The sequence below is a fragment of the Nycticebus coucang genome, chromosome 8, assembly GCF_027406575.1.
Source record: "Nycticebus coucang isolate mNycCou1 chromosome 8, mNycCou1.pri, whole genome shotgun sequence".
Classification (NCBI taxonomy): domain Eukaryota; kingdom Metazoa; phylum Chordata; class Mammalia; order Primates; family Lorisidae; genus Nycticebus; species Nycticebus coucang.
Genome location: NC_069787.1, coordinates 14,813,416 through 14,827,195, shown reverse-complemented (window position 1 = coordinate 14,827,195; position 13,780 = coordinate 14,813,416).

Sequence of the window (13,780 nt, the reverse complement as noted above, 5' to 3'; positions counted from 1 at the left end):
GAATAAATGAAGGAGAATGAATGGAAACTTCAGGAATGAGATTGCATTTGGGCTTTGGTGTGTGGCATTGAGCTGATGGTGCAGTTGCCAGGCTGATGTGGGGAGGTCTGGTGCTCAGGCAATGACCCTGCTCAAATAGGGGGTCCACTGAAGGGTGACATTTATTGAAGTCAAGAAAGTGGTAATCTATGCAAAAACTTAAATCGATAATTCTTGGTGCAACACAATGAATACACTGAGGCAATAAAGCCAACATGTGTTGGAGAGGAGTCCAAAATGCATAGACCAGAGAAAAGAACCCATGACAACTCTTCCTTCCCCCTTGGGACTATACGGGCACTACCTTTTCACCTCAAAGTAAGGTGGCAGAAAGTTGGAATTCTGTAAATTTGGATTTAAATCCTAACACTTCTGTTTCTTGAGCTTTCTGCAAAGCTATATATCCTAGTGGTTAAAGATGTGGGCTCCAGAATAAGAACATCTGGCTGCAAATCTTGGCTCTGATTACTTATTATCAGTGTGATTTTAGGCAAATTAGTTAAGTTCTCTATGCCTCTGTTTTCTAATCTGTTAAATTGGATGGTGATAGTCCCTACCACATGGGACAATTTTTCAAGGAAAATATTGGAGCCTTGTAAATGTTGGTTATTAGTGTTATTTTTCTCTGTTTAGGAAAATCTAGAACTTGAATGTTTGCTGTCTGGAGAATTCAGTTTCCTGATATGTACAGATGGGGTTGACAAATCTAAAACACATTACTTCCCTTCCCTTCAAGACTGATACAAGTTGCTTTCCAGGTAGGCTCTGGTCTTTCCCTCCTAAGTTTACTTGAGATGTTTCAAAGCTTGTTATAATTTACCATTTCTTTTCCTCAGGCTCAAGGCTGATAAGCCAATATTCACAAAGAACAGACCTACTTATATACTAATAGAAACTTACCTGCCCCAGAGTGTTTTTCAGGTCTTTCATTGCCACTGATACTCGTGCTCTAGTAACAGACTCCCAAATCCTCAAAACACCTGAAGTGAATCTTGAGCTTATGCAACAACTGAAAATCTAGGGGTCATTTCAGCTTTGTGTTGTGGCCAGATCCAGGGCCTCATAAATTGTCATTGGCTCCATCTTTCTCTCACATTTTTGCCTCTCTTTCTATGTGAGCTTCTAGACAAAACATCTCCCTCCTTGCCACATACAGTTTCAGATTCACATGCACTCAGATTTAATGAACTCCATAGAAAAAGACTATTTTTCATTTTGAATTTCTGTTTACTTGTTTAAGAAAAGGCTCTGGTTGGCTCTGCATGGGTGATAGGCCCCCCTCCTTGGACAACCTTTTTTGTTTAATGTAGCATGGTGCTGTGACTGGCTAGACTGGGATCCCACACCACTTCTGTGACCAGAGGCTGAGTCCACCAGGAAAAGAGTCATGTGAGGGTCTCTGAGAAGCCTAGAAGGATATCTACATAATGCATCATATCTGGTTGGCCCCAAGCTTCCAGATGCAGGCTGGGAACATTTCTCTCCATGAAGTTGGCTACAGAAACCGTAGCAAAGACATTGTTCTTTTTCCTCTTTCTAATTTGGTTCCTTGTCAGCTGTGCTTTCTTTCTTTCTTTTTTGTAATGATGCAGTATCTACTAAAATTCAGTGCACCTTGAAGAGAGGAACACCAGACTGTAGTTTGAGCTGGGCCCTGGGGCTTGGATGTCTGGGAACATTTTGAGAACTGAAGCTGGCTCAAGGTGCTCGGAGGCCACTTTAACTTTCCTCTGCTCTTCCACCAGATGCTGGCTGCAGATTGCTTTCCCTGACTCCTCTGGGCACTGTGAACATCAACAAATTAATGCTGCAGCTTCTTTAGCAACCTAATATCTGAGAAGGGATTAAACACTTCACAACAATGCTTGCCTTTGCATTCTTTTGTGTGTAATTCTAAAATGGAGATTGTTTCTGTTTTAATAATAAAAAATGAAAGCTGTTCCTCCCCCACCTTTTGTTTTTTCTTTTTCTACTATTTCTTCTTTGAAAAATACACCATGTACTTAGGCAGTATTAATGTCAGTAATATTGCATAGCTTTGAGCACACAGTTCAGGTCACCTGAAATTCTCCCCAGCCCCATTCTTTGTTCTGAATTTCAGATCCCCCATGTCTGATGTATTATTCACTGTGATTCTTACAGAACAAGATGCATTATTTACAAGGTTGTAGGGTTTCTGAAATTCCACAAACCTTCTTATAAGTTAGTAAATAGCATGCTGAGCTAGACTGGATTGCTGAGTACAGCTTGTACCTGTATCATGATTTACTTTCTTTATTCTCTGGATTATTTTGTTGCCAATCCTTGCATATTTTGGCAAGAGACATTTTGATGCTTTGTATATTAATGTAGTCTATCAATTCTAGCCTTCGGTGATATCTGGAATTTATAGAATTAATGATATGTGGTTATAGGCATCATAAACTAAACCAAGGACTATGTGCAGTGCCTGGAAATTGTGGAGGAGAACTCAATCTCCAGAAAAGCATGCAAGAGTTTATGAGCCATGGGAGTGCAGTAGGCTGATGCATCTCAGAGTGAGTTTGTGGACACTTTTGTTTTTATTACCTTGTGAAAAATGTTGGTTCTAGAGCCATTTTTAAAGCTTGCATTCTCAGTCACTGACTGTGATGTGGCTAAGACTGAAATGTCAGTGCTAATTTCAATTCCAGTAATAATTTAGGCTTCTATAGTTCTGGGTATGCTGGTAAATTTTTAACAACCCATTTTTGTTGGAAAAGGGGCAGGCAGCACTATGGTTTGCAACATTTGCCCATTTCTGTGGTGTAAATATTGACATGTGGTTGATTTCAAGCTACCGATTTGATGTCACTGAATGAAGAGTTGGGAAGAGACATGCACAACTGGCTCATGTCATGCAAGCCATGTCTAGCAGCTACTATAAGCTCTTGTCATTGTCATTCAGTCTACACTGTTAGTTCAGTTTTCAGATGTGCGTGTCTTAACTCTTCCCTAACATTCTGACAAACACAGAATGCATGCCCGATAGTGTTTGTCTCTCTGCACTTCACTCAGCATAAGGCCTCTCAAGCATTTTAGCTTTTCAAATGAAAACTTGTTGTTGAAGAATAATGTGCACACGGAGAAGTGTACAAACTATGAGTGAATTATCAATGAATTCTCAGAGCTACAAGGTAGGCAGCCTCCAGGTCAAGAGACAGAACATTGCCAGCTTCCCAGAAGCTCCTTACTACCACCTTCCTGTCATCAACCTTCCACTGTTCCAAGTTCTGATGCCATAGATTAGTTTCAGCTGTATCAGGAACTGCCTCTAAATGGATCTAGACCAGTGGTTCTCAACCTTTCTAAGGCCGTGACCCACAGGTTGAGAACTGCTGATCTAGACCGTACGCATACTCTTTTATGTCTGTCCTTTGCATCATGTTTATGTGATTTATGAATTTTGTTGCCAGAAGCTGTCTTTAATCTCACTGCTGTGTTTATTATGCATTCTGTTATTGGTAGACATTGGAATTGGTTACAGTTTGGGGCTGTTAGAAATAGGGCTGCTATGTTCTTCCTAATATCTGTCTTGGTGAATAACAGTCACAGTTCTGTTCGGAATATGCATAGAAGTTGAACTTGTAGGCAACATGGCATACAAGCATCATGATATTTTAGATCTTAAATATAACATGATTTTGGACCCATGTGTGGAGAGATAAATGTGACCACAGTCAGACTAGGGTTGGGGGAGTATGGCTTTATGTAAACAGTGGAAATACTCAATTATCCAATAAACTCTGTTTTTCTTGTTTTGTTTTTTAGAGACAGGGTCTCACTCTGTGGCCCAGGCTGGACTTGATCTCTTGAGCCCAAGCAATCCTCCCACCTCAGCCTTAAGAGTAGCTAGGATTACAGATGTTAACCATCATATCTGGTTGTCTAGCTGCAAACTTTGGAAATAAAAATTACTAGGCAGGCTGATCATAGGTGGTTGTCATAATGGCAAATCCAGAATTCTGAATAGAAGTTGGTGCAGTATGGCTTCAGGGACTCTAGGAAGCGCCAACATTTAGATATTTAAGCAGATAAATTATCAGAACCAGGGAAGATATTTATTAATGCAAATAAACATCTGTTGAATAACTACTCCACATCAGCCATGATACCACAGTACTGGGCAGCGGTGATACTATAGTGATCAAAACATAGTTGTGCTTCTAAGGAGTCTGTATTCTAGTCACAGAGAAAGACAAGAAGCCAGCCAATCTCTGGTTATGCAGGTGGTAAGTATGTTGATAAGGACATCACAGGTGCACTGGGAAGTCAGGGGAAGGGCAAGCCATAACTTGTACTAAGCTGGAGATGGGGAGTGAGCTGAAAAAGTGTTGACAGGAAGCGGCCCTGGAGGTAGACTTCTTGGAGGTGGCTGCCTGAGGTCTCAGACCCAATGAATGCGTAAGGTGGGGCTGTAGAAATAACATGTGCAGTGGGAGAGGTGAAGATGGTAAAAAAGGGGAATAGCAGATTGGTTGGAGCATACTATAAACAGGGTAGAAACAGAGGGCGATTAAGGATGAGACTAAAATGGAAGGTGGAGTCAGACCATGTGGGTACCTTTTATTCCCCATAAGACATTTGAACTCTCTTCTAAAACAATGCCAAGCTGTGGAAATTTGTATGCATCTTTGGCCATGCATTTTCTAGTTCCTGGGGGATGGAACAAGAAGGAGAGTACCTGACATCATCAAGACAGGGCCCCTTCCCTTAAGGTGGTTGACCTTAGAAGTTTGGTTTGTGTTCACTTACAGAACTGAGACCTATGATCAGAGTTTTATTGTAAGTGTGTACTAGTAAACAGGCTGTACTGGGGAGAGAGTTCCTCTGATGTATACTGTTTGCAAATTTCCATTGTAGTGTTTGTAAGTTTTCATGGTATGCGTATTCATAACCAGTTTGCAAAATTTTTGAAAATTTGACAACTGATTCTTGCAAACCCGTCTGAGTCTGCTTTCCCACCACTAGCTATGCCACTATATTTTTGGATGACAAAGCTCCCCAACATTGCATCAGAGATCTTGACTAGTAGCATTAAAACTTTACTATGGGGCAGTGCTTGTGGCTCAAAGAGTAGGGTGCCAGCCCCATTTGCCGAGGGTGGTGGGTTCAAACCCAGCCCCGGCCAAAACAAACAAACAAACGAACAACAACAAAAAACTTTACTATGGATCATTATCACCAAGAGCACTTATTAAATCACAGATTGCTGGGACCCACAATCACAGATTCTGATTCAGTAGGTCTAGGGTGGAGCCTAAGAGTTTTCTTCTTCAATGAGTTGCCAGGTAATGAGATGTTGCTGGTCTGTAGACCATGCTTTGAGGACCACTGCCTTTAAAGTGTCTCTTCATCCCTACCCCTAGATGATATTAATTCCAGGTTATCATGGAGGTATTGAGTCTGTAGGTAATTGTTCCCCTTGTCTAGAGAAGAAGGGAATGAGGCAGAGATTCAGGTTAGTTTTGAAAGTGTAGGCATTAAAGGCAGCATTGTGATGTACAAGGAGTCAGAATTTGATTCAGACTGGTATTGAACTGAACAGATTGGAACTTGTGTTGAGTATTGCTTTTTCTAGATAGATTTAGGTATGTTATTCAGTCTGAGTTTTATTTTTCCCATTGCTATGCTTTGAAAGCTTGTCCCCTCCAAAATTCATGTTGAAATTTAATTGCCATTGTAATGGTATTAAGATAGTGTCTTTAAGGAGTGATTAGGTCATGAGGCCTCTGCTGTGGGTGGGTTTAATGTCTTTAAAAAGAGGGGCTTTGGGGAATGGGCTGTCTTCTGCCATATGGAGAGCAGCTTTCCTCCTCTCTGCAGGGTGCAGCATCTAAGTACCATTTTACAGGCAAATACCGAACCCTCACCAAACACCAAACCTGCTTTGATCTTGGACTTCCCAGTCTCTAGAATCATGAAAGATAAATTTTCATTGATTATCACTTACCCAATATGTGATATTCTGTGATAGAGTAGTGGTAACATTCCTTTGAACTAAGACATTTCTCTATATAACTGCAATTCCAATATCATTATCTCATGGGATTGTGATGATCACTGAGGCAACTTGGCAGGTACTATCTATCGCTGCCCACTATCATTTGTAGATTCAGATTACTATACAAATGCTTTTGTTTTTAGAGATGATCAAGTGATTACATAGCTCATGATTACATAGCTAGGGCCTAGGTCTGCTAATCTTCAGTTTAGTGTTCTTTCTCTTATATTAGTAGATTTCAAAACTTTCCTTTAGCAAAGGGGCCCTTTCTTAAAGTGAAATCTTAGGAGGAAGAACAATATAAGAAATGATAACAGAGGAGCTGCTCTTACAAAAGTGGGAGGAGGTATCCAGAGGTGGAGCTCCGAGGCGGTGCCCCTGAAACCAGAGGTGTCAGAGTGCAGTATGAAAACTTGAGTACTCACCTGTTATTTCCAGGAGGTGCTTCCTGTGTGGGGTAGCAGTGAGCAGGGTCACTGGGCAGGAACTCTGATGGACTTTAGGGTAAGGCCAACACCAGTGGGTCTTATACTGGCAGTAATGTTATTTACAGATGGGAGCTTTGAAAAATCCCAATGACCAGGCTACATTCCAGACTAAGTATATCAGAATAGCTGGGGTGAGAATCAATTGTTTCTATTTTTAAGCTCCCTTGATGGTCTCAGTATACAGCCTAGGCTGTGGACTGGATCTGTATCAGTGATTCTTTTTTTTTTTTTTAATTGTTGGGGATTCATTGAGGGTACAATAAGCCAGGTTACACTGATTGCATTTGTTAGATAAAGTCCCTCTTGCAATCATGTCTTGCCCCCATAAAGTGTGACACACATCAAGGCCCCACCCCCCTCCCTCCTTCCCTCTCTTTGCTTTTCCTTCCCCCCCATAACCTTAATTGTCATTAATTGTCCTCATATCAAAATTGAGTACATAGGATTCATGCTTCTCCATTCTTGTGATGCTTTACTAAGAATAATGTCTTCCACTTCCATCCAGGTTAATACGAAAGATGTAAAGTCTCCATCTTTTTTAATAGCTGAATAGTATTCCATGGTATACATATACCACAGCTTGTTAAACCATTCCTGGGTTGGTGGGCATTTAGGCTGTTTCCACATTTTGGCGATTGTAAATTGAGCTGCAATAAACAGTCTAGTACAAGTGTCCTTATGATAAAAGGATTTTTTTCCTTCTGGGTAGATGCCCAGTAATGGGATTGCAGGATCAAATGGGAGGTCTAGCTTGAGTGCTTTGAGGTTTCTCCATACTTCCTTCCAGAAAGGTTGTACTAGTTTGCAGTCCCACCAGCAGTGTAAAAGTGTTCCCTTCTCTCCACATTCACGCCAGCATCTGCAGTTTTGAGATTTTGTGATGTGGGCCATTCTCACTGGGGTTAGATTGTATCTCAGGGTTGTTTTGATTTGCATTTCTCTAATATATAGGGATGATGAACATTTTTTCATATGTTTGTTAGCCATTCGTCTGTCTTCTTTAGAGAAGGTTCTATTCATGTCTCTTGCCCATTGATATATGGGATTGTTGGCTTTTTTCATGTGGATTAATTTGAGTTCTCTATAGATCCTAGTTATCAAGCTTTTGTCTGATTGAAAATATGCAAATATCCTTTCCCATTGTGTAGGTGGTCTCTTTGCTTTGGTTGTCTCCTTAGCTGTACAGAAGCTTTTCAGTTTAATGAAGTCCCATTTGTTTATTTTTGTTGTTGTTGCAATTGCCATGGCAGTCTTCTTCATGAAGTCTTTCCCCAGGCTAATATCTTCCAGTGTTTTTCCTATACTTTCTTTGACGATTTTTATTGTTTCATGCATTAAATTTAAGTCCTTTATCCATCTTGAATCAATTTTTGTGAGTGGGGAAAGGTGCGGGTCCAGTTTCAGTCTTTTACATGTAGATATCCAATTCTCCCAACACCATTTATTGAATAGGGAGTCTTCCCCCAATGTATGTTCTTGTTTGGTTTATCAAAGATTAGGTGGTTGTAAGATGTTAGTTTCATTTCTTGATTTTCTATTTGATTCCAAGTGCCTGTGTCTCTATTTTTGTGCCAAAAGTGCAGTGTTCAGACAAGTAGCATCAGCATCATCTAGGAACTCAGTTGAAATGCAGATTCTCAGGCCGCACCCCAGACTCTGCATCAGAAACTCTGGAGCCAAGATATCTGTTTTTTTGGGGTTTTGTTTGTTTATTTTTGAGACAGAGTTTCACTTTGTCACTCTCGGTAGAGAGCTGTAGCATCACCACTCAGAGCAACCTCCAACTCCTGGGCGTAAGTTATTATCTTGCCTCAGCCTCCCAAGTAGCTGGGACTGACAGGTGCCTGCCATAATGCTTGGCTATTTTTTGTTGCAATTCTCATTGCTGTTTTAGCTATTTAGCTGGCTGGTGCTGGGTTTGATCAAACAGTATATGGGGAGGGCACCCTACTCACTGAGCCACAGGTGCTGCCCCCGGATGTCTGTTTTAATGAGCCCTGTAAAGAACTACATTTTGAGCACTTTTGTCATCAGGGTGTATTGGTGTCACCTGGAAGTCTATGAGTGCAAAAGCTACCTGAAGCTATGATCCTTTAGGTAAGAGAAGGGATCTTCTGGGAATTTGTGGGTTTTTTGAACTACCTTGGTGATTCTGTGGCAGATGATTTATGAGCTATCTGTTGAGAAAAACTATTTTAAAGCAGTTGTTATTTAACACAGAATCATGTGGAGAGAGATACTTATTCCTTGGCCTCCACATTTGGAGAGACTCTGAGTCAGTAGCACAAGGATTTGGGTGCTTGGATCTCATATTTTGAAAGCATTATCAGGTGACTTTTATACATAGCCAGCTGTATCAGCTAGCTAGCTTCTGCTTGGTAACACACAAGCCCCAAACTCAAAAGCTTAATGCAATGGTCATTTATTCTCATTGATCTGCAGTGTGGTTGGTGTGATACTGCCTTATGCTGTGGGTCTGATGGCTCAGGCTTCTTCCACAGGCTTCATTCTAAGATTCAGGCTGGAGGAGTAGCAGCTACTATAAGAAGCTACTGTAAAAAGCTCTTCTAGCACAGTGGTAGGAGAGACAAAAGGACACATCCAAGTGCACAAGCACTTTGCTGGCCCCTCCTTGAAGATCACCCTTTTCATGGAAGGGGAGGGAAGGCAGTAAGTATTTTTGGAACAATAATTAATCCACCACATTAGGTTTGGGATTGACAGATTGACCCTCCATCATGTCCCTGATTCACTATCATACTCTAAGTATGTGCCAGTGTGCCCTGGTCACAGAGGGTGTTAGAGGAGCCTCATTATGCCTCCACTTCAGAAAACAAAACAAAATAAAATCCTGGTGTCAGTATATGTCTTTCTAAGGAAGAAAGATCCTTAATTCAGTCCATTAGTTATGTACTTAGAAGTGTATGCACCTGTTACGTGAAGATCATTGGAGATGATTAGAAATTACCCCAGACAAACCAATGGGGAGATAATTAGAAATTACCCCAAAATTATCCCAGTTCAGCCCCTTCATTACAGAGAAGAAGGAACTGATGCTGAGGAAGGTAAAGTGATTTACTTAGGAAAGATATCTAACAAGTGGTAGAGCTATGATTGCAACACAGTCCATATTTGCAGCTATGATTGCAACTTCAGGTCCTAGATCCTGTGTTTTTTCTTCTGCATTGCATTTTTCTCTAAGCCAGATATAAAAATAAACATGTTTATTCTTTTGTGGGCTCTGGAATTGATAGTGATTTTAAATGAGCTTATATTAGCAGAGATTCTAATGGTGGATAGATAATCACCATAAGTATTGAGTATCATCACCTGATCATCTGCTAGTCCAGCCCTCACCTCCCACCCCCCGAGATTTTGATACACTTATCCTCAGATGGCTATCTCTGCCCAGTAAGAATTACTAGTCCTGGGAGCTACTGGTCTCAGCAGTCTGTGCCTTGTTTCTTAGTTGTCTTGGTAAAGAAAACAGAAAAGACAATTTACAAGAATCAAGAGGACTTGGGCTTCTGCTTCTCTCTTTAATTTGGAGGCTACTTTAATATAAGACTGAGATGGTAGCAGCTAAATGCTTCCTGGAGATCCCTTCCAGCTGTCTCTGCAACTAGAGGTCAATGCTATTAGCAGAGTTACTTAGTGACCCAGAGGGCTGCTTCTTAGTGTTCTTAGTAACACCTAGCTGTTATTCTTTACTTTTCTAAGTAGGGAGATTGAAATTATACACATATTCCATATGTACTGATTATTCTTGTTGATTTATTTTTTCTTAGCTTAACTATAATTTCCATGGGGAATTTGGAAAATAATAGATATCATGCTTTGCTAGCTCCAAGTGAGATATAAATGGGTCTGAATTTGGGTGCAACAAAGGAAAGGCAGAAAGCTGAAAGCAGGAGGAACAAAAGATGAATGAAGAATTCTGAGGGTTTTCCTGCTCCTTGCCATGGAAAATTTAGCCAATAGAAGATTCTGGGTGGAGAATGTGGTGATTGTGCAAGAACTAAACTTGTCCAGGATTCAAGGGTCCTAGGTGCAGTGTTTTTAACTCACCTGTGACTAATGTGAGTCACTTCCCACTTCTGCCTCAAGATTCAATCAGATCCTTCTGTTAGGTAGCCTTGTGCTTCTCTGAATTTTCTTAGTTGTTAGTTACTGATAATAGGTTATAAATATTCCTTTGTTGCATGTGATTGTGTTGCTTGTAGAATTCTAAGCTGCCTGGCATAGCCAGTCTCTAAGAGAACCACCACTGATTCTTCCCTTCTGGACGTAACACCATGTGAAGTCCTTCCCAACAGGGTTGGCCTGTGCAACCAACAGAATGTTCAGGAATGGCAGACTGTGACTTCATTGTGGCTTCCTTCTTGCTCTTTCTGGGATTGCTTGATTTGGGGAAGACAGCTGTCAGGTTGTAAGGACACTCAAGCAGCTCCATGGAGAAGTCCATGTTACAAGCCCACCTGAAAACATCAAGAATGAACTTATCTGCCATGCGAATGAGCCATTCTAGAACCAGATTTTCTAGCTCCTTCACATGACTACTGCCTAGCAGACATCTTAACTGAAATCTCATGATAAACCTGAATTAGAACTGCCCAGCTAAAATGCTCTTAAATTTTTGACCCAAAGAAAGAGTGTGTGTTAACAAAAAATATATTTTTTGTTTTAAGTTGCCAAGTTTTGTGATAACTTGATACACAGCAATGGATAACTAATACATTCTGAGAAGGCATGGGCAGTATGTTTTGTTTCCCATTGTTTCTCCAGAACCTAGCCCAATGCACAGCTCAAATTATGAGCTTAATGTTATTTGAACGCATGAATGTATTCTTCCTCCCTCACCCATGATCCCACACCCACCATTCTCTTTGAAATCATCTGGGCCCACTCTGCCTTCCATGGGCCATAGGGCAGTCACTGCACCCTGGTCTTGAGCTTGAATCCCTGTGTGCTCCTAATGCAATCACCAGCCAGTGGACAACAGTCACAGTAATGTCTGTTCATGACCCAACCTGTAAAGCCTGTCCTAATTGCAGGAGTGCACAGAGCATAGCCTGCCTCCTCCACAGTACCAGTCAGGGCTTCAGCAAATGGCAAATTCAGATTCAGTGATCTGAAGATAATTTAAAAATAGACTATTGGAAAGTTAGGATGAGGATTAAGGAAAACTCAAAGGGGATGGTGAAGCACGAGAATATCAAAAGCTAGGAATCGTTGCTATTTCTGGTCCAAAGAGGAAAGTGGAGTGAGTAATGGCCAGAATGTTGGGAGGGAACTGGACAGAGATGGACACCTAACTGGAGCCTTCAGTGAATGGGAAGGGAGGGAACTGGGGGTAAATACCTGATTTATTCACCTCACTCTCATCTCACCCTCTTGCCCTCCTACTGGATCTCCTACTGACTGAATCCAATCAGAACCCGGAAACAGGCTCAGCACCTATAGCACAGTGGTTACAGTGCCAACTACATACACTGAGGGTGGTGGGTTCAAACCCAGGCCAGGCCAACTAAACAACTGCAACAAAAAAATAGCCGTCTGTAGTCCCAGCTACTTGGAGGCTGAGGGGCAAGAGTTTGAGGTTGCTGTGAGCTGTGATGCCACGGCACTATACCGAGGGCCACATAGTGAGACTCTGTCTCAAAAAAAAGAACCTGAAAACTGGAATCTGTTAATGGATCCCTGTGGAACAGTCTTGTGGACACACAGCATGTCTAGACGGGGTAGAGAGTGGATCTGGAGGATATCTAATAACCCCCTTCTCTGCCTAGACCCACTGCCTGCACATCTGATTAGGAACTTAGACCCATTGCTGCTCATATTACTACCATGAATTACTATTTGACTCTTGTATGTTGTTTAACATTTTGGGTGTTAATGACTCCTCTTCCCCAACATACTATCAACTTCTATAGGATGATGAACATGTCTTGCATTTTTGTCTCTTTAACTGAGTTCAGCACAGCAATTACCATAAAGTTACCACTTCAAATTTGTTCATTGCACACAAATACTTTATTTGTTGAGCTGAAAACCTCAAAAGTTCATGATTTATATTTCCTTAATGTTAGATATGGCCAGGTACACTACAGTGAAAACCATATTTTATCTTAGGTATAGAGTCTCTCAGGAGTGAAACAGATCATTTAGAGGGCTTCTTTCTGAACTCTAAAACATGAATTCCTTCTCCAACACCCCTTACATATTATTACCCAGTTGGGGCTTTAAATACTCCCAATGACAGGGATGTCTTTATCTCATGAAGTAGTGGAGTCCAGTCAATAGTTCTGATGAGTAGAAAGTTCTTTCTCTTAAAAGCCCATTAGCAAGTGATTTACCTCTAAGCCCTGGCATTCATGGACCTATTTGGTCATAATACTCTTTTCCAGAATACTGTATATATGAAATCAAATGACAAGTCTGTCTCCTTTTACTTAGCATAATGTATCTGAGATCCATCCAAATTGTTGGGTCTACTAATAATTTGTCCTTTTGTTTTTACTGTATATATCCTGTTTCTTAGATATGCCACAATTTGTTTATCTGTTCACCTGTCAGAGAACACTAGGGTGATTTCCAGTTTCCTTTTCTTTGTGTGTTTTCTAAATGAGTTCTTGTTACAAGAATATATGTTTTGCCACATAGTACCAGTGGAAATTCTTAGGATGAAGGTAGATTATGTGAAGCTTCAGACAGTGAGCTCACATGAAGCCTCGCTTGTGAGTTGCAAATTCTAGGCATTTTGTTTTTCCTTTCTCTTGGCAACCTTCCTTTCAGTCTCCTGATAGAGAGCACATCCTTTGCTAATGCACCTGTTTATCAAAGGTATAGTTCTTCGGGTTCTAGCTTTATGGGGTGAGTTCAGCATGAAACCTTGGGTGTCTAAGTTCAACTAAGAGCATGAAAACAGTGGTCACTTTCAATAGATTTAAGAATTGCTTTTATGTTGTTGAAAGGTAGATTTGGTGTTCCACCTATATTAACTTAAGTTTTAACCTCAAAATTCTTTATTTTCTTGCTTGATTATCTCTTTATTTTTCCAAAGTGATTTTTTCCCCTAACTGTCTAGGAGAACAATAAGTATAAGAAGATTTTTAAAGTATTCACTAGCATTTTGGTTATTTTTAGTGAGAGGATCATTTAGTTTATTTTTCCCTGTTCCTAGAATAGAACTTTCTTTCCACTAGTCTTTCCTTGAATTGACTGTAATTCA